The 22,556-nt window shown below is 41.7% G+C and overlaps 1 protein-coding gene and 1 long non-coding RNA gene across 6 annotated transcripts in view; both read left to right on the forward strand.

Annotated features, from left to right (window-relative positions):
• EBF1 (EBF transcription factor 1) overlaps positions 1–22,556 on the forward strand; it is a 394,923-nt gene that overhangs the window by 216,546 nt on the left and 155,821 nt on the right. The gene's annotated exons all lie outside the window — the stretch shown is intronic.
• Positions 694–9,114, forward strand: LOC146395666 (uncharacterized). The gene is made up of 2 exons (XR_014830980.1): positions 694–3,538; positions 4,498–9,114. It is a non-coding gene; the product is annotated as an uncharacterized LOC146395666 (long non-coding RNA).

The following is a 22,556-nucleotide window of genomic DNA, read 5'->3' on the forward strand; positions in this document are numbered from 1 at the left end:
ACGAGACCTGCAAAGCACAAAGCCTCCCTTATTTCGAGTTCTCTGCAAATAGCTGAACTTATTACCGATTTTTGTTGGTGCTAACATTGTATATCTTATATTATTTTTGGTCCTAGTGTTTCTCCTAGTCGTGTGATATTGGCTAGAACATTTTTTAGCCTCTAAAATGTTCTCATCTCCAAAGTGAAGGATTTGGACCAGATGATCTTGAGGGGGTCTTTCCCATTACTAAAGTCCTGGAGTTCTCAAGGTCCATTCTGTTTGTTGTAATCAGCTGAAAAATGCCCACATTCATACTGAAAGTATTGTAAATCTGGAGCTCCCTTGTGAAGGAACTGAGAAAAGCCTGAAAAGTTTTAGGTTGTAATTAAGAAAGTGGATTATGTGAAATTGACTCAAGGAAGGCAGTAGTGTTTCTTTAACTGCATGGATATTATCTGGGTGTGTGTAAATAAGAGACGGGTGAAAAAGATGAATACTAATCTCTGAAAAATTCAAATGACTATTAACTCTTATTCAAATAGTATGAGTACACTGCACAGGGAAATCAGGACATGAATTCTTATGATTTCATTTTTTTTCAGCTGTGCACATCCTTGGGCAGCAGAAGCAGCACAGGACTTGTGGTTTTGCTCATTTCCTAGTAAAGTGTGACATCTGGGCTTCTCCTTTACATATTGTACCTTGTTTGCTCATGCTTAGGGCTCGGTAATATTTGTTTTGCCTTATAAATGTGAAAGCAGGGATTGCCGGTATTCCTCAAGGAATAATTAGAAATAAAAGCTTATTTATACCAGGGAAGTTTTCAAGTAGAATAGGTTCTTGCTTGAGTCATAAAAAAGTGATACTGGTTTCCATTTCAATTTTGATGCATTGCAACTCTATACTTTTGGTAGAGTCCATTTGGAGAGTTTAAAAAAAAAAATCACTCAGAATTCTCTGCATAAGTTCAGGTTTAAAAATGGTTTGTCCGTCCTCTATTTCAAGCTCTCCTACCTTATCGGCAAATCTGCTGTTCTATTCCTCTGTGTTTAGATTTTAAGAAATAAATTCAAGAAGGGAAAATATATAACTATGGGCATTGTTTCTGTAAAATAAAGGTGTGTCAGGGATCAAAGAGAAGCCTTGTCTTGGAATACAGTTTGGCCAAAACTGCCTGGCGTGTGCGTGTGCGCGCGCGCGCGCGCGCGCGCGTGTGTGTGTGTGTGTGTGTGTGTGTGTTCATCTCTCCATGATTCATTCTGAGGGCTGTTTTAGCCTTCATAAAATATTCATGCTAGTTGTGCATGGTTCTATAATTGCCATCTCAGGCCTTGAATTATTTATAGGTTGTACTGTTCACATAGTCTCATTTACTGATAGAGAAGATAACACCATTCGAGAGGATCCCAAACACTCTGAGGCCTGTTACTTTGCATTAAGTAGTGGAATTATATTACTGTAGGTGTAAAACGCTGGCCTTTTTTTTCCCCTCCTCTCCCTTTAATATATCATTTTTGTATTTATAATATGCTAATTGTCAGGATGCTGTTAAGCCTCATAATTCCTGCCGAGTTTTGCAGAAATCAAGATGTGGCTGAAATGATTTAGCGCTTGATCCCAGAATGATTGTTCTAAAAAAACCTGTCTTTACACACAGCATAATTTATTGAAATGATGTATGACTCTACATGCATACCTGAGCCCTTTTGTTTTGTACTATTGATCAGTTGGTATGTCTCAGTGTTAACCAACACGTGGTTGGTTTAGGTAGTCATTTACAAGGAGGCTTTCAAGCTTGCTGTCCCTAATTAAACACCGAGACTCAATTCAGTTGTGTGACAGTTTCTCTGCCCCTATTTATTTTACCTTCCTAATACTCCTTTCCCTTTTCTGCCAACTTGATCTCTAGTCCACATACATCATACTGTTTTGAAATTTATTCTAGGGTGGGAATATATTGTAGCTGGATCTCTCCTCTCTTTCTTTCTTTGCATTATTTAGTTTCAAAAGTGCATGCCAATGTTCATCAGTATCAAAAACCAGATTCACCACAGAGTGTCCTTTCCTGGTATCATTTTCCATGTAAAGAGGAAAAACAGAAAAATTCACGGCAGCTCATAACCTACTGCTGATATATTTGACTTCTCTCCAGCACCAGTGGAAACTTATGAATTTTTCTGCTGGTTTAGGAACTTGCAACTCTATCCAAATCATTTAGCAAACCTTCCTCCAAATCCTCTCCCAAGACTGATCAATCTTTTCTTGCCAGCCTTCTTTCCATCATACCAGTTGCCCTCCCTTCTGTGTGTGATGTGCATTTTCCCACACCTCTATGAGCCAACTCACTGTTTCTCAAGCGTACCTGAGTGCTGCTGCTGGTACATGGGATGATTTTAAGTTGGCAGCCAGATGATTTTTAAGTGGTACCCAAATGCGGATTTAAATAACACTAAACCAGGTAAGGGGGAAATCATTCCACGTAAAATTTCTTTTAGTCTTTCTCACTAGCCCAAGGTCTCAGGTTGGTGCTCATCTGTCTTTCACATCTCTCCCTCACTGGCTGAATCTCCCTTTTTAATAAATACCCTTGGACAGGAAATGGTATCTAGCCAAAGTTTAGCTAATTTGGGGAGGGGGGGAGGTTGATTCCATTGGCTTTTATTTGTTTCATTTCCTTTGATCTAAGGCAAGTGGCATTGGTTTTCATTCATAAAGGTAATGAAAAGTCTCATTTAACAATAAGCATATTGGAAATAAAAAAGAAGTGAGTCCATCTCCATAACATATTAAGTAAGTAATATTATAGGTAATATGTAAAAATGGCAAAAATTATGAGAGTGCTGTTGTGAATGATTGAAGTTTAGAGGACACTGGGATCACGCCAGGGCAGTGATGAATCATTCCAGAGAGCTGAAGTTTCAGGAGAGTCAAAGGGAAGGATAGGACTGAGTGATGGGCAAGAAGAGAAACCAATATGATGGTGGCATGAAATCATGTATTTTGTGCAATTCAGCTATCTTGTCTTTAGACAGGAAAAGTTCTACTCACTAGACAGGGTGCTATTCAATTTTCTTTCTTACTGAGGATCCTCCCGTATTGGTGAAATTTTTTTCTCAAGGCACAGAAGTTCCCTTTCTACCACAGTAAGTCAGTGCCAGGGGTGAAATGGACTCTCATTAATGAATGACGCCTTTTAGGGCTCAGGCAGGTTGTTGTAAACCACAGTGGATCTTACAGATTAACGCTGATGGGAGTGGGGGCTATCAGTGTAATTCTCTACAGAAGCACCCGTGGACAAGCTGCATTTCTCAGTAAAGCCAAAATATTAGCTCATTTTGTTATCTAAAGAAAATGTGTTCTGGGAGACTCTGGCCTGTGCCCAGGGACAGCGCCTGGCCTGTCTAATAGCTTAGCATGTATCCATTGTGTTTGAATTAATGCTAGATAGCAGGGCTCTGATTAACTAATATTTCCTTAAAATTTACACACAGGAAAGTGAAGTATGATTGAAGATGAAATTAGATTACTGTTTCATCTACTCAGTGTATCCTGTGGAGTAAATGCCTATGTCTGTACACTGGGGGGTGGCTCAGGAATAAATTATATCGTTCTTTAGGAGCTCATGACAATTCACTTGACAAGACTGAATTGTATGCTAAGCAGGCTTTAAAATTAAAATTCAGATGTGAATGTCTTGTATTATTTTTTGTGTTTTACTGCCTTTTTTTTTTTTTTTTTTTTTTTTAAGGGCCACACTTGTGGCACATGGAAGTTCCCAGGTGAGGGGTCGAATCGGAGCTGCAGCTGCTGGCCTACACCACAGCCACAGCAATGCCAGATCCAAGCCGTGTCTGTGACCTACACCACAGCTCACGGCAATGCCAGATCCTTAACCCAGTGAGCAAGGCCAGCGATTGATGCTGCATCCTCATGGATACTAGTTGGGTTCGTTACCACTGACCCACGATGGGAACTCCAATGTCTTGTATTCTTATTTCCTTCTATCCTACCACCCAAATCAAAGAAGACTGAAACCTTTCTATTTGGGTAGATAGTGGAGGCTTGTCCAAAGGCAAAGGAGGTTTAAGGCCATCTTGGGGCTGGAATGACCATATCCTTCCTGGGTACTGGTTAGTATCTGTTTTGGCAACAGAATTGAATTGTGAGGCATTTAAAAAATTTTCTCAGCCAACATCCTGTGATTTGGAAAGCCACAGCTGTGGTTCCACCAGTACCTCTGCACCTGCTCTAGTAACTATGCGTCTGCTTTTTGGCTTTTATCCTGTTGGTTCTGACTGTTCCAAGCTTGGGCTTTGTGATTCCCTGAAGTTCAGCTTTAAAAGGATGATTGTGGGAGTTCTTGACGTGGCTCAGGAGTAACAAGCCTGACTAGTATCCATGAGAATGAGGGTTCAGTCCCTGGCCTCGCTCTGTGGGTTGGGGATCCGGCATTGCTGTAAGCTGCAGTGTAGGTCACAGATGTGGCTCAGATCCCGCATTGCTGTGGCTGTGGAGTAGGCCAGCAACTGCAGCTCCAACTTGACCCCTAGCCTGGGAGCTTCCATATGCAATGGGAGGGGCCCTAAAAAGCAAAATGCAAACAAACAAGAAAAACCATACATACATAAATAAATACATAAAATAAAAATAAAAGGATGAATTTACCACATTGATGTAAAAGTTGTCCTGGATCTCAAGGCCAGGTGTGAGGAATGTTATGGCCACAACTCTGCCACTAATGAACAGTGTGTCACTGAGTAAAGATGTGATTGAATTCAAGGTTCTCTAATATTTTATGGTTTCATCATTCTCTGTTCACCTCCGATATGTTGGAATTCAGATCCTTGGCCCCTTTAGAAAGTCAGAACAGCACTTGTCATAACTCAAGCAAGACTGACTGTTGGAGTTCCCGTCATGGTGCAGTGGTTAACGAATTTGACTAGAAACCATGAGGTTGCGGGTTTGGTACCTGGCCTTGCTCAGTGGTTTAAGGATCTGGTGTTGCTGTGAGCTGTGGTGTGGGTTGCAGACGCGGCTCAGATCCCGAGTTGCTGGGGCTCTGGCGTAGGCTGGCGGCTGCAGCTCCTATTGGACCCCTAGCCTGGGAACCTCCATGTGCCACGGGAGTGGCCCTAGAACAAACAAAAAAATGAAAAATAAAAAATAAAGTTTAAAAAAAAAGACTGACTGTTGAACACTTTTAATTTCTACCTGCATAGACATGTGACCATATGTAAGAAGGACTCTGGCTATTTCCTCCCTATTTGATTGTTCTGTATGTTACAATTACTATGTAACTATTTCTACTAGCAACAGTTGTGTTAATGCAGAGCCACGCTTTTCTAAGGCAGTCAAAGTGTATCTAGAACATTATTTAATAAAATAGGAAGGTCATGAAGAATTATATAACTTTGTTTTTCCTAAATCCCTGATATTTGTTTCTGACATCTTAATCTGTTTTCTGCAGCAGTCTGCATGTCAGGAGTTGAAACTCTCTAAGCTTCTGCTGGTCTTAGACTCACATGATTTGGAGCTAAATTCACGGCCAGCTCAGTGAGCCCCTCACTTCCCTGGTATTTCTGCCAAGTGGCATCTGGTCTTTTCTTGAACATGTGCAGTGATGGCAGAACCCACTGTTTCATAAGGCAGCCTATCTCTCACCCTTAGAGAGTTCTTTCCTTCTGTTGATCAGAAATCTGCTTGAAGAAATGTTCACTCTTTGGCCCTGTTCTGTCTTATGGACTTTTAAAGAATAGATACACCTCTTCATCCACAGAGCAAATAGTTCACATATTTAGAAACAGCTTTCTTGTCTTATCAAAGCTTCTCTTCTTTAGACTAAGTGTCCTTTCAGTTATCTTCCCTGTGGCATTGAATGGAGTCCTTTGACCTCTTGACCACTCTATGCTAAATATACACAAGTGCAAAGAGCAAGAACATTAGGTCAATCAGATGTCACTTCAGATTCCAGATAAGCTACTTACCTTACTCTGGGGCCATGGGCTATTTGGTTAAACCTCAGTTTCTCATCCTTAAAATGCTGATAATATTTCATCCAATGTCTATGGTAGAAACCAGATAAAATTTGATTGCTTCTCATTGCTAACTTTTTTCTTTCTCTCCATCCTAAATTATGATGTCCAGAAATGATGTGGGACTGAGCGCATTGGAGATTGGAGCAGAGTCTTCCTGCCACCTTGGTTCTGAACACCATGTTTCTAGTAATATGGCCAAATGTTACTTCATCTTTGGTTGGAGTGGAGGGCGTGTGCATTTCTGTTTCAGGCCCTCTATTTCTAGCCCTTGCCAAGGTGCTTTGGCAAAAAAAAACTTTGTGTTGGCACCGAGTGGACTGCTTGTTGATAAACAGTAGCAGCTTTGGAGCATGAAATCCTGCTCTTTATGAGTATTTGGCATTTTGTGAGAGTAGAATTTTGCATTCTCTGAATTTTCTGGGCTTGCTTCTGCAGTCTCCCTATCTGGTTCCCAAACAAAACAGCAGGAATAAATATCACCCTCAGACATAGCCCTTTCAAATTCGAAAAAAAGGCATGCAAAATAGGTGTCCCTAAGAGCAGCAGAGAAGAGACCCTCCAATCATCTTCATGAAAGAATAAAGATGATCTCCCCATATTCACAAGATGGGGAGCTGAATTTTTCATGCAAGAGTCCAAGTCACTGGCCTGGATGAAAAGGCAGGAGAGTGAAGTGAAGAGGGAGTGGGAAACTCTGGAGTTAGGTGGGTCCCCAAAGATGAAAAAACAAATGACAAAAATCAGGGGAAGGAGAGAGTATGGGAAATGCCTATGAAGGCCTTACCAAAGTTGGGGGTGTGTGGAAACAACACCACTCAACACCAATATAGCAAAGTAAATACATTAGTAAGGAGGAAAAGTATTCCTAGAGCAAATTAATGCTGAAAGGCTCCTCCCTCATCTCCTCCTGCAAAGACCCCACCCCCCTTCTCTACAGTGGGCTGAATCAGAAGTGTGGAGTTTTCTCTAAGGGGATGGATCCTTTGGGTCTCCTGAGAAGCCACAGCACATTGTTATGCAAATTGTCCCTATTCCCTGCGGGATTTTGCTGTGCCTTTCGAAGACCTCTGCTGGGAAACGGAGCTTTTCAGCTGTCTCCTCCAGAGTTGATATCTTTATAGAGCGACCAGAGCAGACAGCATGCTGCGTTTCTTTCCACACAGTGCCTCAAGTTCCAGGGCCTTCCATTTCTGTCTCACTTTTATACACATACACTCAAGTGTCTTTGCCTTCTGACACACCCCAGAAGGCACCAGACTTGGAAGGAGCAAAAGCTGAATGCATTTCTTCAGGCTTTTGGAAGGAAGAGTACACGTCGTCCTTCTCTTCTTTCTGGTCCCTCTTAATTAAGGGAGCATGAAACCTCTTTCGGTCACTGTGAGTTGGTCTTATGAAGTCATTTTGAATCTTTTTGAGAGTAGGTCACAAGTGAATGCTTTCAACATCGCACATGTTGCAATGGTCTCTACCCCTTGCCCCCAACAAGGTACTGCCATGGCTCTTGCCCGCTGTGTAGCATTTTTAGCATCTTTACTGCCCCTAAATTGTGCAAACACCAGGAGACAGGAGTACTAAGTCATCACTCAGCTTACTGTGCAGTAGTCTTTCCAGTTGGTTGTGTTGTATGTGACCCCTGACTGTACTTTAACACCATTTTCTTGAGCATCGGACATTGCCCAATGTAAAATAACAAAGAGAGCAATGTTCTTGCATCACTGTCAGTTTCTCTCCATTCGTTTAGGGTATGTGAATGGTGTTAGCACTTGAACTAGACAATGCCAGACCCCAGGGAAACAAATTGGCCAACAGAGTCCCCACCAGACCAAGTGCAACTCTCTTTTCTAATAAACATGTATTTCAGATGTGTGCAGTGCTTATCTTAGTTTCCTTTAAATGTTTTTTAATTTATTTTTTATTGTTGTTTCCCCGAACACACTTTTTTTTTCCACTTATTTCACTCAGTATGAGAGTCTCTAGCTCCATCCATGTTGCTGCAAATGGCATTATTTCGTTCTTTTTTATGGCTGAGTAGTATTCCATTGTGTATATATACTATCTCTTCCTAATCCAATCGTCTGTTGATGGACATTTGGGTTGTTTCCAGCTCTTGGCTATTGTGAATAGTGCTGCAATGAACATGCGGGTGCATGTGTTTTTTTTAAGGAAAGTTTTGTCTGGTTATATGCCCAAGAGTGGGATTGCTGGGTCATATGGTAGTTCTATGTATAGTTTTCTAAGGTACCTCCATACTGTTCTCCATAGTGACAGTACCAGCTTACATTCCCACCGACAGTGCAGGAGGGTTCCCTTTTCTCCACATCCCCTCCAGCACTTGTTATTTGTGGACTTATTAATGATGGCCATTCTTACTGGTGTGAGGTGGTATCTCATGGTAGTTTTGATTTGCATTTCTCCAATAATCTTAGCGATTTTTTTTTCTTTTCCTTTTTAGGGCTGCACCTGTGGCATATGGAAATTCCCAGGCTGCTAGGGGTCGAATGGGAGCTGAAGCTTCCAGCCTACACCACAGCCACAGCAATGCCAGATCCTTAACCCACCGAGTGAGACCAGGGATCGAACCCTCATCCTCATGGATACAAGTTGGGTTTGTGACTCACTGGGCCACAATGAGAACTCCATGAATGGTATATTTAAAAAAAAAAAAGGCATCATGTTTAGCTCTCTAATGTTTCTTGGATGTAGATTAGAAGTTCTAAAAACCACCCTGCCACACGCAAAAATAAAAGTCTTTATAAACCCTGGGTTTGTAATATATGAATCTTCATTTAGACATTTAAATTAAAACTCTTATTTATTGCTATTAATTTAATGGTAGAATGAAGAATATGGCAAAAAATTTATAAAAGTTATTTTTGTTATTGCTGTTGTATGTTTGTTTCTTGAACAACTATAATGGAAATGTTGGCCACCGTATTTGAGCTAAATCCTTGTGACAAAACCACATAGAGAATCCCCAGATATAAATGTACAATTTTCAGAGGGAAGTTTTTAAAAAAAGTTTTTGTCGGTTTTGTATAGTGAGGTGTAACAGTGTCTTCTGAATCTTGCAGGCAAGTAGGAAAAAAAAAAAAATAAATGAAAATAGGCTCTGAGAGCTGAGGGTTTAGAAGCCTGTTAAAGAGGAGGCATGATAAGGACCCTGTAGGACCCACTCCAAACTATTCAAGTACCTAATTTTTCAAATTTTGTTAATTTTCATGTCTATTATAACAATTTCTGGGGCTAAGATGGGATGTTATGGAGAAAGAAAATAATAATTAAAAAACATCTAACCGAGTAGAAGTTTTGGTACACTACCAAAAAAAATGGAGGGTTAGGTTTTTCCAGAATCAAGGCAGGTGGAGAGAGAGATGCTGTCTACATCAAGAATTCAACCTCCAAAGCTGCAGCCTTGAACATAGACAGACTCCCACGGAAACCCTTGGTCTTCTTTGCCCTGGATTTTTGTCAGTGTGTATAGTGCCCCACCCTCAGGTATGAGGATCTGGACTCTTCTCTGAGTACCTGTCTTGGACATGGGCAAAGTAACAAAAAAGGACACGAGTTAAAGGAACATCATTTCTTGAATCTTGAATTTGATGACTCTAGGAAGGTCAAGTTACATCCAAGTTATATACTAATGATTTTGTGAAATACGAAGTCATGGCTTAGAAGGAGATGACACATTATTCAGGTCTGTTTAGAAGCAAATAAGTACCTTCTTCCACCCCAACATCCAGTGACTGTCAATTTTGCCATAAAAATGCAGACCCTGCCTCTAACTGCTGGTGTTTTGGGCACCACATTGACCCTCCCCTTTCCATCTACACCGCTGGGATTTCATTATTACTTACGTGGTCCGGAAACCTGGCCAGGGATGATAGACCTGAACTTAACAACAAACTTGAAATTGATGTTGACCACATTTACGGGACTGTCTTGGTTCCCAGTGTTGCATGTTTAATATTCTTGAAAAGAAAGGGCAGGGGTTGTTACATAGGTCCTCGCTGCAAATTATGCATCATATTTATTCCACATGTGTGCTTGTGTGTGTGCTGGTGTGCTTGTGAGTTTGTGTGTATAGGTCTGTGTATGCTTAGATGTATGTACTATGTGGATATATATATATGTATGTATTACTGGAGTCCCCAGCGTATAGTTTATAGTTTGGAGAGAAATCATCTTCCATCATTCGTCACTGCCTAGCTGTTGTAGACTGGCCCAGAACATCATTTGTTAACTGCGACAAAGCCGCACTCATAAACGCCGACATGTTACATTAATTTATAGGCACTGAGTGACTTATTAAAAGTGACGTGTGAAATATAACAGGGCCCGGTATGGATGATTAGGTTTCGGGCTTTGAATTGTTGACAAGGCAGGGGTAATGAATTGCGGGACACCAGCTCCTGCGTTTCCCCCTCATTAGTCAGTATTAGCTGCATTAATAGTAATAATTGGATATATTCATCATTTAAAATGTTTTAATAAATGTTTGGACAGTACCCTATCGGAGCTGTCAAATATCAGGCTGGAAGGGTTGTGACAAGAGAAAAATGATGTTCCTTAGGTGAGAGAGATACGCAGCTTTGGAGGTTGCCAGCCTCGACTTTCTGTTCCCTAAGGAACTCAGAGTTCGGATAAGCTAGGGAAACATACCATGGAAATGGGGAAACCTGACTTTCCTGTGCCTCAGAGGACAGGTCTGCAGGAAAGCATTGAAGGAGGACAGAGGACCTGCCCAGGATGTAGGTCTGTGACTGGTTTGCTCAGGATAGTTTTCTGGGAAGAAGTTAATCAAGAGTCTTATGGCTGGGCCAAGGCTGTGTGGCTTTAGGCCAGTCCCTTCACCATTCTGAGCCTGTTTCTGTGCCTATGACGTGCTTCACCTGGGTCCCTCTGAGAACTTTGAGAGCAAATGTGGTCATGTAAGTCTAGGTAGGCTTCTCATTGACTCCTCTTTCCTTCACACTTACCCGTTTTTATTGAGTACTGATGTGTGAGCCCCGAGAAAGTCTGAAAAGATGGATGAGACGCTTCTCTTGTCCCTGGAAGGTGATCCCCAAACACTGTTCAGTCTGTGCAGCGTTATCTGAGGCATATGGACAGGGTCATACTTCCTAAGGGATCCAGAAGCATTCCAATTTCATGGTTTGGCTCTTTATGGATCTCTGTTACTGTGAACAGATTAGGGCTGTTGTATTATATGCAAGAGGTGTAGGGGAAAAGGGTCAGTCTCCATTGACCTGGCTCCTAACCCCCAACCTGTTCCCTGGACCCCTAATGCAAGTGCAACAAAAACAAACACAAGTGTGTATTTAACTTGCATTTTTAGAGCAAAATGGAGAATGACTGAGGTTATATAATAATGACAATAAATAAATAGCTGCTAATAATAATAGCAATAGAAACTATATTGAACATTTGCTATATGCTACATGGTCCTTTGGATGTATATACGTGTGTGTGTGTATTTATACATAAATATATATGCGTGTTTATACATAAATATTTTTGCATATTTCCTTACTTAATTCCCGTAATAGTCCTTCCAAGTAGGTATATTCATTCCCATTTCACACATGAGAATACAGAGGCTCAGAGAAGTGGAATGATTTACTCAAGGTCACACAGCTGATAAGTGGTAGAGCCCAGATTGGAAGCTAGTTTGTGTGACTTCATATCTTAACCAGCCTGCTTTCAGTCCCTAACATTGTGGGGTCCTGCTCAGTTCTGACGGCATTCAAGAGGGATATTATGTCATGAGAGAGTATTTGGAAAAGGCTGAACAGCATGGTGAAGCATCTGGAATCTTGTCCTAAATCAGTAGAAGAATAAGGTTTACTTATCCTGGAAAAGAGGCATGGGAGGACAGAGTGGCCAGGTGAAGCTATTTAAGAGCTGTCTCCAGACTCAAGCTAGAGCTGATGTCTCTGAAGGTAAATGATAGGAGGGCAGAGTTTAGTTCTCAGAAGAGGGAGCCTCCTCACAGAGCTGTCCTGTGTGGATGGGCATGCCTGCCTCTCCATGATGGGACGTTTTCTGCCCCAGTTTGAATGATCCCTCTTCCTCGGAGACCTTTCACGTCACTTTGCTCCTTGCTTATTATTCTTCAGTCATGTTGGCTTTTGCACTCCTCCGGAATCTGGCATGGCTGCCTCCTCCTTGTCCTTCCAGTCGCAGCCCAAATACTGTTTCAGAGATCTTCCCTGACCATCATCTTTCAAGTTTCCCCTTTTCTACCAGTGATTGCTTCTCATCTTTTCTCTTCCAATAGCTCTCATAAGTAACTGACATCTAGTTTACTTGTGGTTTTTAAAAAGAACTTGCTCGTTGTCTTTCTTCAACGCTAGAATGTCAAGTCCACAGGGGGAGGGTGTCTTTCGTCTTCTGTACTCCATCTCCAGCTCCCTCCCAGGACAGCCGTTTGTCAAGAACATTGGGGATGGGATTCCTTCTTTGGGCAGGAGCTATGCTGGATAACTTGGCTGTTTCTTGCTCCTTCTTACAGCCTGTGAGCATCTCAGTGTTACAGTAGTTCCCCTTGTTTCTTTGCCTTATCAGAAAGACAAGAGAGTGTTGGAGATTTTATAAGACCTCAATATCAGTTCTTGGCTGGTTTACAGCCAGTACTCTCTTGGTATCTAAGATAACCCCCAAGTTAATGGGTTGGGTTTGCTCCTCAGTAATTCTGTGGGAATTTTCTACATTTATTGCCAGTTAACTTTGGGTTCATGTGTATCAGCGTGAGATTTTGGCATCATTTATGTAAAATATGTTTAGAATGCACCAAAGAGAAAGTTTGGATTATACCAATGACACTGGACGGAATTTGTTTATTATTACAGAGATTATTCCCCATTTCATGAAAATTAAGATTATAAAGCTATGAATGTTTTTCACTAGTAGAATTTGATTTTGCAACGTTCTAACATATAGTTTGTTACAGTAGACCATGATACTCTATACATACAGGTAACAGAATATTTTGGGTCTCTTAGTGCCCTCAGTTCGTTTATTTTTGTTCCTCAGTTATTTCTTGGGTATAGATAGCATTTTATCATGCTACCTCCATCATTTTATCAAGTTACCTATATGCTTATTCTTTCAGTATTAAGCTGTTGTTTACAAACTATCTCTTGGATTCTGAGGATACAGAGGTGAAAAGACATGGTTCTTATCTTCAAGAATATCTATCCTGTAGTTGAAGAGGTCAGCAAGTAAGCAGAGAGTCTCAGAATCACGTGATAGACGTGGTTCTGGAGGAAGGTGCCAGGGGAACCCTTTGGTGGGAGACCCCATATCTGCCTGGAGGAGCCTGGGAAAGCTTCTCAGACAGAGAGGTGGTATTTGTGATCATTCTTGAACTACAGAGGGTTCTTCTAGATCAGGAGTGGGCTTGGAGGAGGGGGAGGGGTGATGTGTCCATGTCAGGGGAAGGAAAGAGCATTTAAGGAGGCCTGAGGGAGTTCAGATGGTTTGGAAAGCTGAAGTCTTGTAGTATAAAGGAACATAAAGGACATGGGATAAGATGGAGCTGACTGGGTTGCTGGAGGCCAGGTCATAAATGGTAGCCTTTGTTCCTTGAGACAGTGAACAGGGATCATGCTATCAGTTATTTTTGAGGCTGATGTCTCAGGTAAACAAGGTATTTCCAGAAATCAGAGGCAGGGTCTTGCTGGAGGAATTCACTGGTTGGAGAATGTTAGTCTGATAAATGACTGCTGATCCTGATAGGATGGTCTTATTGAACAGTTTCTGGATATGATTTTGAGAAAAATATACCATATTGAAGGTCACTTGCTTTGAATTTTCCCTAAAGCATCAACTCAAAGAACAAAGTCTGCTCTGAAAAGGATGTGATTTCTCAGGGATGACATGATGCCATTCAGTTTTTAAGCAGAGTTCTCTCTTTTTTTAATTAGAATATAGTTGATTTACGGCATTGTGTCAATTTCTATTCTACGGGTATAGTGACCCACTCATACATACATGCATATATATGCACATTCTTTTTCTCATACTGTCTTCCATCATGTTCACCCTGAGAGACTGGATATAGTTCCCTGTGCTATACAGTAGGACCTCATTGTTTAGCCATTCTAAATTTAATAGTTTGCGTCTATCATACCCAAACTCCCCATCCATCCCATGTCATGCCCCCTCTTGCCTGGGACCCACAAGTCAAGCAGAGATCTCTTAACATGGGCTTTCTCTCACCCTGCTCTTGGTGGGGTCATGGGCCTGGTGGAACCTCTGACCATGTCCAGTATGGGACTTGCTTTGCTGTTGTTGAGCCCTTTCCTCAGAAGTCCAGCGGGCACAGTGAGACCAGCATGAGGATTGGTGCCCCATGGCGAGCTTTTCTTCGGCTGCCTCTGTTTGGAGTTCAGTGTAACTCAACATGATGACTGTGCTGTTCTGGATATCAGCACATTCTGTGACTGCAGGTGAAACAGACTGGATCTGTGGATATGCCTTATATTCCCTGTGTTTAGTTAGTTAGTTAGTTGGTTAGCTAGTTTTTTACCAACAGGGATACCCTGAACTCCTGTACCACTGGGCACAGCAAAGGCCACTTCTTAAGAGTTTCTCCAACCTGGTTTGACTGAATCTCAGTTTACCTTGACTCATGTCAGTATTTTCAAATAAAACTGCATTATGCCTACTCTCAAACAATAGGTCACTTTGACTCAGCAATTCTTGTCCTAGGTAACTATAAGGAAATATTCAAACATGTGGGTAAAACTTTATGTACAAAGATATTCACCCAAGCATTATTTATAATAGCAAAAACGTGAAAGGAATCAAATAACAGATTTGTTGAATGTCTGCTATTTATGATGATATACTATAGAGTGAAAAAAATCACATTTTGAGGATTACTTGACACTGAAAAGTGGAGATAAAATCTGTATCATTATCCTATTTTATTTTTTTTCTTTTATTTATTTATTTATTTATTTATTTATTTATTTTTGTCTTTTTGCCATTTCTTGGGCCGCTCCCACGGCATATGGAGGTTCCCAGGCTAGGGGTTGAATCGGAGCTGTAGCCACCGGCCTACGCCAGAGCCACAGCAACTTGGGGATCCGAGCCTGCAACCTCATGGTTCCTAGTCGGATTTGTTAACCACTGCGCCATGACGGGAACTCCCATTATCCTATTTTAATATACACGAAAAGACTGGGAGAATACAAGGTGCATAGGGTTTTAATTTATTTATATCTTTTTAGTATTTAAGCTTTTTTCTGAATAATAACTCAATTTTTATAATGAGGAAAAGGCTAGACACTATTTTAAAATATGTTAACTGAAGTTCTTAAGAAGAATCTACATTTCAGATGTCATACAACCAAGAAAAAAAAAAATAGTGTGATACATGATGGCAAAACAGTGGGAATTGCCAAGGTCACACTCACACTGCTTTGGCCCTCGCATCTTGGTAAGCAGCAGAGCAGCATTTACGGCCGCATTTGACTAAGCTAATTCCGGACATTTCTTTCAACTCCTGTGCAGTCGGTTTTAAGTTGCAGAAAAGATTTCTGACTCAGGCCAATTGAGGGAGTATACATAAACATGGGGTTTATTTTGTCAAGGATGTTCTTGAGAGACTCAATTCTTGACTGATCTTTTTTGTTCTTTGTGGCCATGTATTTACTTTTGAAAATACCCCCGCAGATCCTCACTTGAGTGAAAAGGAGATCTGTTCCCACAGCAGGGCTCAGTCACCGATCAACAAGACTCTAAGAATTGAGTATAAATTCAGCTGCTGCTGTTTTTAACATTCCAGCAGGTTGGCTTCATTTCTATAAATGAATGATGTTGCTTCAGATATTTTCAGAAAATCCCACCCGTGTTTCAGATGCTGTGCTTACCTTGTTAAAGAAGGCATTGATAATGTTTTTTTTTCCCTCCACTCTTCAGTTCTTTTTCTCTTGTTTCTTTTCTAGCTTGCCTATAAAGTGAGGCTCACTATGGTGAAAGTTCTTAACCATTACCTTGAATCCTCCAGGAAACATAAGAGACAAGTGACTAGAAAAGGGCTGAATTGATTCTACTCATCTTTTTAGTGAGTGCCCAAGAAGAGAGAAGATTTACAGTTAAGGTCCTAAATCAGAGCTGGCTGTTAAAGTTTTTGTTGAGGATTTAGGGAGGCTAAAGCTAAAACTGAGTGTCATCTTGGAGGTTAATCCACCCAGCTCTGGGATGTGTGTCCTGCTGCCTGTGATGCTGATGTGGGGGAACAACTGAGGGTGAGAGGCCTCAAGTTCACTTCTTTGTGGGGTGCTAGAGATGCTTGTCGTGATGGCAGTGCCAGGGTTTGGAGGCAAAGGTGTTTATTCCCTAAGACAGAAGATGCTCCGTGGGCTATGGCTAAAGGGGAGTGGGAGCAGATGACTGAGCAGTCAGAAATGTCACATACCTGTCTTGCAAAGCATTAAGCAGTAGCCTTTTTAAAGTTCAAGCTGACCACATGGTCTGAGGAAAGTATGGCAGCGAGGGAGTCAAGGGGCTGAGAGGATTTTCTTGTCCTTCCAAAAGTGAAAAGCACTCAGCTGAACCAAAGAGAACCACACCCAGATGGCGGCCAAGTCCATTGCCACTTGAAACCCAGAGAGGTGTCTCCCTTCCACATGATGGTACCTTCTCTCCAAACTCTGAATAGGGCCACTTTTAGACTCAAGTCCTCATTCCTGTACCTGAGAGCCAGACTGAATAGGCAGACAGAATAAAAGCACTGTTCACAAGCATCCCAGATACCTTGCAAATAGGGATAAGCCGGATACAAATTGTGTTGTAATCGAGAGCATGATTTTTGCCTTTAGTCAGACCTGGATTTGAATTGAGGCTCTCTCACTGACTGTATTTGTGACCTCTGACAAATTGACTACTAGTACCGTCTACTTTAATTGTTGCTACCCAGGGTTGCTGTGGGAATGAAATCAGATGATCTTAGTAAAGTGCTCAAATAGTAGTAACTCTATTAAGAACATAAATAATAGTCATCATGGTAGTAGCAGCCGTAGAAGTATTATTGCCAGTACTGTGGTAGTTTATCTGTCAATACTTGTCTTATTTCTCTGGACATCCCCAAAGTCAATATGTTATCAGTGTCCATTCACTTACTGTACAAGGGATGTTTGTGATGCACAAACAAGATTCTTTTGAGTTCTGTGGAGGATACATGATTGTAAATAATATAATCCCTCCACTTATATGCTCATAATCTATTTGGGTATTTAAAAATGTAAATGCAGGTAAGTTAAGGGACCAGTGTGATATAAACAAAGGCTGTGATCACTTAGTGTTGTTTGTCTGGCCAAGGGGACTTTGGCTTTGGCCTTGAAGGATGGATTTGATCTCCTTTGAGTAGACAGAATTCCATGCAATGGGAACAGTATATGCAGAGGCTTGGAGGTAGGAAATTGCACACATTTGGGGAATGATGAAATGCTTGAGCAAAGGTTAAGTGAAGGCCAAATGGAGTGGGAGGGATGAATCAGTTTTAGCCAGGCATGGTCTCACATGTAGGCACAGAGATTAGGCACAGCCTCACCCTTCATAACCCCCTCGAATGTTCGCAGCCAAGCGAACCAATCAGATTCATGCATAGATAACCTAAATAGAAAATGACCCTGGGAAGAACCCCAAGAAAGACACTGACAGGGGTTGGCTCTCTTAGGTGTATAGAGGAACAAGACATTAGCTCCAAATCGGGAGAATTTGGGCAGATTTACGGAAGGGCAATAATCTTAACAAGACCTGGAAAGGATGTCAGGACTTGAAGAGGGAGAGAAAGGCATTACAGAGCAGAGAAGTGATGGAGCTGAAGCTTGGGCATTGGAGAGGATGCTTATTGCCCAGGGAACATGGTCACGTCATATGTATGGGCTCACGAGGTTATTCTACTTTGAGATGCACACTACTGTCGTTTGCTGCATGTCACTTGGATAAAACGGAGGACAGATAAGAAAGACCTCTCGTTTGCTGTTTCTTCACATTCCAACTGAGATAGATCTCTTGTAGGGAATACAAGGGCTGATTCTTCCCTTGACTGACAAACAAGGGGAAAGATGGAGGTCTCTTAAATTTCCAGTGTGTCCCAAGCAGAGGAAGTCTGCCTGTATTCTCACTCTTCTCTCCTGGAACTCACCATCCAAGGAACCGGGACAACTGTCTGTTTTATCCATTGTCTCCTGTCGTTATTCACCCCCCCCACCCCTGACCTCGTCAGGAAGGGGTTACCTTCCACTGGAAGTGAACCAACAATGAAAGATCTGCTCACGTGGAAGATCCTGTCCTTCCCTCTGAGCCCACATCTTCCTGACCAGGCCGTGGACCATCTCAATATGAAGTACAGAAACACAATTTTTTATCTTCATTTCAGAAAAAGGGAAGGAGATGTTCAGTCTCTACTACATGTGTGTCATTTAAGCCTTGGTTTCTTTACTTTCTGCCTAAAAGAAAAAAAAAAAAATCAGGAGAATGAAAGAGGAAGCTCACCCCCTTCCAAATTTGTTATTTGATGATGAGTGTGATATGTAATGGGGACTTTATTTTGGTGTGTGTGTATGTGTTCCTCCTATCCTCTTCATCCTCTTGAGCAAACAAACAGGTCTGAAAAAGCATTACTTGAGAAGGCAGCATGTGTCAGGCGGGTCTGCCGGTCTCTTTGAAGAACTGCGGTGCCTTAGCTTCTAAATTTCTTAGGCACCTGAACTAATGTTAGTTTACCACTAGAAAGCACCCAGTATAATGCCAGTGTCATATTACAATTAACAGTAATTCTGGTGGCTGTCGTCACTTACTCTGAACAGAAGATCTCCACAAAGGTATGACACCATTACAGCTGCTAATTCAAAGGCATTGTGTGAACTATGACGACCCTGGTGCACCTTTTATGCTTATTCAAATGAATAAAGTCTAGCAGTTTAAATGGAATGGAGGGAAAAAAAGTTTTAACACATTTCTGTAGATGAGCCCAGGAAGGGTCAAGTTGGAAAAAAAAGTTGTGTTAAGGAAGTAATTAAACAGAGGCAGAGAGATTGAATATTAGTGCTTTTACAGAGTAAATGAGGATAAATTCTGTTAATTATGTGACTTTTTACAGTACTAATGTGATAATAAAGTACTCTAATTCTGGAGAGGCTTGTCACAATCCCAGCTAAAGCAGCGACCCTTCAACTAGGTGAGACCAAGCAGCGACTTACAAAGCTTTCTAGCAAAAAAGCAAGAAATTAGAGTTAAATGGAGCTTTTTTCCCCCCTTGTTCTCCATGTTTGGTATAGAAAACCACTCCTCAACACAGATATGAGACTGGTGGTGAATGGACCATCTTACTTGTGGCACAAAGCACTTGTGCTTGCTTTTATGTTTAGCTTCTAAGGGAAGAAATGTGAGCAATTCAAAGAGTATAAATAGCTCAGTGCAGCATTCTAGTTTAACAATTAACAGCACTGTGAAGATTATACCTAGGATGGTGGTGAAATTTCAGTCTTCAGGACTTTCATCTTATAAAAATGTATGGCATGGTGAATGATTGGGAACTTATGTTTGGGCAGCAGAGAAATGAGGCTTAATTGTTTTCAACGTGATAATTGTGGAGCACAGAGAAGAGAGTTTGGGGATATTTGTTTGGGAGGGTCAGGGCAGTGCCCCAGTGCATATGATATTTGGACTTGGTCTTGACTGAAGATTCATTGTTCAGTTGAGAAGGGATGGGAGAGGGGAAGAGGAAGTGTGCTGGGAGGAATAATGGCATGCACAAAGGTGCAGAGTGGGCAAAGCAGAGAGGGTGCTGAATGGAAGGAGAACTGGTCCAGTCTCCTTATGTGGGTTCAACATAAGCTCGAAGGTAGAGAGTGGGAGGAAGAAGGTTGCAGGGGTAAGGTTGGTCCAGATCATGAAGGAAAGGGATGCTCCAGCAACAGAAGGAGGCTTAAAATTTTTAAAAAATAGATGGGCACCTGCACGGGTTTTAGCACATAGTGTCTATGGACTAAGAAAAGTACCATAGCTGCTGGTGCATGTTAATTGTTGCATCCCTCAGGAGCACAAGAGAACCTAGGTTCCTGGAAAGCATGACACCTTGGGTTCTTGGACCAACCTTTCTGACCTTAATGTTTTCATCTGTGAAATGGGGATATTAATAGGCCCGAAAAAACAGGATGATCCCTGTAAGTGCTCAGTGCCTGGCACATGCTGAGTGATACGAGGGTCCTCTAGGTGGAAGCAGGAGTGATTCCCTTGCCAGTGAGCCTGGCCCGATTCATGTGTCCTCCTATTACATGTAAGAAGGGGGAAAATTTGCTTGTACCAGGTTCGTGGTGTCTTCTTTCACAAAGTTCCCAAGTTCTGACTTTCCAGGCCATAGATTCTTTAGAAGCTAGGAGGAAGGCACTGAGTCAGGTGTTTTGTTTCCTGCATGGTTAATTGGTTGTAAAATGCTGCTAAAACTTACTGCTTCTGATTGAATTAAGTGCCCTAGGAAATCCAGCTGTGAACAGGTGGGCATGGGCGGCTTTTCCTGTGTCTGTGTTTGCATCCATGGACAGCCTCATGCTGGTAAATATGCTTCTGGGTGCAGATGCTTTTCCTGACTTCTCGCTTCACCCAACACATCAGCTGCCAAAGGTCTGGGAGAAAATCAAGCTTAAGTACATCTGGTTTCAGGTGACAAGGATTCTCAAAAATAACAAAGCAAAACATGCCCTCACCTCAAATACAAAAACTGCATTTGTTTTTTTAGTGAGAAGAGACCCATTTAGCAGAGTCATAGGACTCCTTCTTTTATTATTATTATTTTTTGTATTAAAACAATAGGCCCCAAGAAGCCCCACTCTAGCCTCACCGAGAAATGAGTTGCTGCCACTTTGGTTATTAGAATTTTGGGCAAGAGCTGCAAACTGGGACTCCACTCCCAGGTCAGTTATATCTGGCCTTTGTATTGTTTGGAAGATGGGCACCCTTCACCCTTGACGATATGTTTAATGAGTATTTCCAGCTTCTCTTGAAATGGGAAGCTCTGGCAACCCTGTCCCTAAGTTCCCCGTGGAGCCAGCTGGAGAAGAGTGAAGCTGCCCTTCACAAACCAGACATCCTCTCCTGAGTTCCTGCAGTTCCTAGTACTGCCTGTAGTTTTACCTGTAGCCCAGTTCACTCACTGATATTACCTGCCTGGAGAGATCTGTCAACTGATCTGTCAGTCTGTCTGTCTATTTCTCAGACAGTGAGTTGAGAGGAGGCCGTAGGATATTGAAATTGTACAGCCTGAAGGTTACCAAGACTCAATAGAATAGAATATTTTCTCTCTCTTCGAAGTACCCTTTTTGAGGACCCTGTTTTGCTCTCTTCTCAGCTTCATTATTCCGTCAACATCTCCATCTCCACTTGCCTCCTCCTTTCTCAGAGGGCATTGCATGGTGGGAAGTCCTCCTCTTTCTCTGCTCCCCAGCTGGCAGAGTTTCCCTGTCTGGTGAGCCCTATTAAATGGGATACTAGGGGATTCTATTCTGATATGGATTCTTCTCTAAGCATAGACTTTTCCAGCAAAGCCAGCCCCGCGATTTTCCAGGTTCAACTCTAGAAGAGTGGAGCCCATCTCTCTTGTTAGATGCTCGAATAAATTCTGGCCACTAGCTAAGACTGGACCTGATTGGCTGGACTTGGGTCACATGCTCATCTCTAAAGTGATCCTGTAGCTGAGGGTGTGGTGTCATGACTGACCCAGCCTGGATCACAGGCGCTGCTCTGGCCCAAGCGTAGAACAACTTCATACTGCTGAAATACAAGGACTCTTGGGTGAGAACAAGGAAGGTCTTTAAAAGAAGGGTGGAGGACTGTTATCAAAATAGGGGAAAAAGGATTTGAGGCAGTCAACTCACAGCCTCCTTCCATGACCTTGTGAAAGTCTGGACACATGCCACAGAAGAAAAGTGTGTCTAAAAGCCTGGATACAATGTTAAGGTATTCAAGAACCCCATGTAGACCATCCATTGACTCTAGGTTAAGCATATCTGGACTAGATAATTTCTAAATTCTTATTCCATTTTGCTAAACGATCAACCAATTTTTGTGATAAATTAACAGCTTTTTTGGAGTTTTGTTTCCAGTGTTTCTGCTTTAAACGGAAGCTGTCTTTAGAGCGACATGTTGGGAGGGGAGGGCAAGGGAGTGTGACCTGTGAGCTGCAAAGCATCCTCAAAAAGTCTAAATTATGTGATTGCTCGTCTACAATATTGCTTTAGTTTCATTCTCCATCAGCATCCTTATGATATCATGAGAAATAGTGCTTAATAACGTGTCAGACTCTCTTTTGCATTACAATTTTAAAATGATAAATTTCTTCTTATATTTTTATGGACTAGAACACACAGGCTTATTGGATCGCCTGTAATATAAACTGAAATAATTTGGAGCTCATGAGATTATTGTCAGTGCTCTGTGGGCATGATATTCACTGGTCATTTTTATTTGGAGACTGATCCTGGGCTTTAAATCCAAATTAAGGAGTGACTTGTTTTTGTCTGAACTTCG

This window comes from Sus scrofa, chromosome 16 (assembly GCF_054392235.1).
Source record: "Sus scrofa isolate SSC_HxYL_T2T_F1_AM1 chromosome 16, Sscrofa_HxYL_maternal_Yorkshire_Landrace_v2.0, whole genome shotgun sequence".
Taxonomy (NCBI): Eukaryota; Metazoa; Chordata; class Mammalia; order Artiodactyla; family Suidae; genus Sus; species Sus scrofa.